Source organism: Pseudophryne corroboree, chromosome 4 (assembly GCF_028390025.1).
Source record: "Pseudophryne corroboree isolate aPseCor3 chromosome 4, aPseCor3.hap2, whole genome shotgun sequence".
Classification (NCBI taxonomy): Eukaryota; Metazoa; Chordata; class Amphibia; order Anura; family Myobatrachidae; genus Pseudophryne; species Pseudophryne corroboree.
Window position 1 is genome coordinate 34,622,917 of NC_086447.1, and position 3,593 is coordinate 34,626,509.

The window sequence follows — 3,593 nt, forward strand, 5'->3', positions numbered from 1 at the left end:
CACCCTCCCATACAGCCAGGTGTATACAGAGCCCCTGATATGGTGACTGGTGCACCCTCACCCCAGTCTCAGCCACTGAGCTCTGTATCTCCTGCACAGTGATAGCGGCCTCTTCCTAGCCACCCTCCCATACAGGCCAGGTGTATGCAGATCCCCTGATATGGTGACTGGTGCACCCTCACCCCAGTCTCAGCCACTGAGCTCTGTATCTCCTGCACAGTGATAGCGGCCTCTTCCTAGCCACCCTCCCGTACAGCCAGGTGTATGCAGAGCCCCTGATATGGTGACTGGTGCACCTTCACCCCAGTCTCAGCCACTGAGCTCTGTATCTCCTGCACAGCGATAGCGGCCTCTTCCTAGCCACCCCCCCGTACAGCCAGGTGTATGCAGAGCCCCTGATATGGTGACTGGTGCACCCTCACCCCAGTCTCAGCCACTGAGCTCTGTATCTCCTGCACAGTGATAGCGGCCTCTTCCTAGCCACCCTCCCATACAGCCAGGTGTATGCAGAGCCCCTGATATGGTGACTGGTGCACCCTCACCCCAGTCTCAGCCACTGAGCTCTGTATCTCCTGCACAGTGATAGCGGCCTCTTCCTAGCCACCCTCCCATACAGCCAGGTGTATGCAGAGCCCCTGATATGGTGACTGGTGCACCCTCACCCCAGTCTTAGCCACTGAGCTCTGTATCCTGCACAGTGATAGCGGCCTCTTCCTAGCCACCCTCCCATACAGCCAGGTGTATGCAGAGCCCCTGATATGGTGACTGGTGCACCCTCACCCCAGTCTCACCCACTGAGCTCTGTATCTCCTCACAGTGATAGCGGCCTCTTCCTAGCCACCCTCCCATACAGCCAGGTGTATGCAGAGCCCTGATATGGTGACTGGTGCACCCTCACCCCAGTCTCACCCACTGAGCTCTGTATCTCCTGCACAGTGATAGCGGCCTCTTCCTAGCCACCCTCCCATACAGCCAGGTGTATGCAGAGCCCCTGATATGGTGACTGGTGCACCCTCACCCCAGTCTCAGCCACTGAGCTCTGTATCCTGCACAGTGATAGCGGCCTCTTCCTAGCCACCCTCCCATACAGCCAGGTGTATGCAGAGCCCCTGATATGGTGACTGGTGCACCCTCACCCCAGTCTCAGCCACTGAGCTCTGTATCCTGCACAGTGATAGCGGCCTCTTCCTAGCCACCCTCCCATACAGCCAGGTGTATGCAGAGCCCCTGATATGGTGACTGGTGCACCCTCACCCCAGTCTCAGCCACTGAGCTCTGTATCCTGCACAGTGATAGCGGCCTCTTCCTAGCCACCCTCCCATACAGACAGGTGTATGCAGAGCCCCTGATATGGGTAACTGGTGCACCGTCACCCCAGTCTCACCCACTGAGCTCTGTATCCTGCACAGTGATAGCGGCCTCTTCCTAGCCACCCTCCAATACAGCCAGGTGTATGCAGAGCCCCTGATATGGGTGACTGGTGCACCCTCACCCCAGTCTCAGCCACTGAGCTCTGTATCTCCTGCACAGTGATAGCGGCCTCTTCCTAGCCACCCTCCCATACAGCCAGGTGTATGCAGAGCCCCTGATATGGTGACTGGTGCACCCTCACCCCAGTCTCAGCCACTGAGCTCTGTATCCTGCACAGTGATAGCGGCCTCTTCCTAGCCACCCTCCCATACAGCCAGGTGTATGCAGAGCTCCTGATATGGTGACTGGTGCACCCTCACCCCAGTATCAGCCACTGAGCTCTGTATCCTGCACAGTGATAGCGGCCTCTTCCTAGCCACCCTCCCATACAGCCAGGTGTATGCAGAGCCCCTGATATGGTGACTGGTGCTCCCTCACCCCAGTCTCAGCCACTGAGCTCTGTATCTCCTGCACAGTGATAGCGGCCTCTTCCTAGCCACCCTCCCACACAGGCCAGGTGTATGCAGAGCCCTGATATGGTGACTGGTGCACCCTCACCCCAGTCTCAGCCACTGAGCTCTGTAGCTCCTGCACAGTGATTGTGGTCTCTCTGATGCTGACATGTGAGGGATGGTCTTGTATAGTCAGTGCCTGGGTGGTATGATGCAGTTTCCATTTATTCACCATTCATTCAACACTACCCAAGCACTTGTATTTGTATATTATTTTGTAGCCTTTTGTCTGTAGCCTGTCTGAAACTTTGGGCGGGATATAATCCGTAGCGGATCTTGCCACGGGCAAGCAGGACTTTTGCCCGGGGCGCCGCCTTCCGGAGGGCGCAGGGCGCCATCCGGAGGGCGCCGCACCAGGGCAAGATCCGCTGCTGCTGTGTTCCCCCTGCTGCCGCTGGCCGCTGCCCCCCCCCCGCTGCCGCTGTGAAGGGAAACTAGACGCGTACGCGTCTAGTTTCCCTTCGTGGAGAGGTCCTTTACTGTGTGGTGCGCGTCTAGTTTCCCTTCGTGGAGAGGACCTTTGCTGTGCGGTGCGCGATGACGTCATCGCGCACCACACAGTAAAGGACCTCTCCACGAAGGGAAACTAGAATCGTACGCGTCTAGTTTCCCTTCGTGGAGAGGTCCTTTACTGTGTGGTGCGAGATGACGTCATCGCACACCGCACAGCAAAGGTCCTCTCCACGAAGGGAACTAGACGCTACGCGTCTAGTTTCCCTTCGTGGAGAGGACCTTTGCTGTGCGGTGCGCGATGACGTCATCGCGCACCGCACATCATTTCAGTCTGTACAGGGGGCGTAAATGACCACGCCCCCTGTACGAAGCCACACCCCTATTGCCGCCCGGGGCGCTCAGAGCGCCAGAACCGGCCCTGGATATAATCAGGAACGGAACTAGACTTTATTTATTCCTGACTCCTCCCCTACACTCATTACCCCTCCCACTTACCATCCCAACTGTCCATTAATGCTCTAAAGAGCATATAAAACATTGCCAGGCTGCACATGTACTTCTTATGTAGAACACACACACCGGGCACTACTAATACACCGATGGGCGGCACACACTGCCCAAGGTGGGGGTGACGGCATGTGATGATGGCAGATGGGGCTAGGGGCCCCGGGGACACGGAGGATGGGCAGGGATGTCAGTGCAGCCACACACCATCACCTGGCAGCAGCCCCCACCTCTAGCGGCCCCAGCAGCACAGGGAACCATCCAGCATGACCCCCATCCATGCCTGTGGGGCTGGTGTTGTTGCAGCATGCCATGTATTGGTACTAGTGATGTGCACCGGATATTTTTCGGGTTTTGTGTTTTGGTTTTGGATTCGGTTCCGCGGCCGTGTTTTGGATTCGGACGCGTTTTGGCAAAACCTCACCGAAAATTTTTTGTCGGATTCGGGTGTTTTTTTTACAAAAAACACTAAAAAAACAGCTTAAATCATAGAATTTGGGGGTCATTTTGATCCCATAGTTTTATTAACCTCAATAACCATAATTTCCACTCATTTCCAGTCTATTCTGAACACCTCACACCTCACAATATTATTTTTAGTCCTTAAAATTTGCACCGAGGTCGCTGGATGGCTAAGCTAAGCGACACAAGTGGCCGACACAAACACCTGGCCCATCTAGGAGTGGCACTGCAGTGTCAGGCAGGATGGCACTT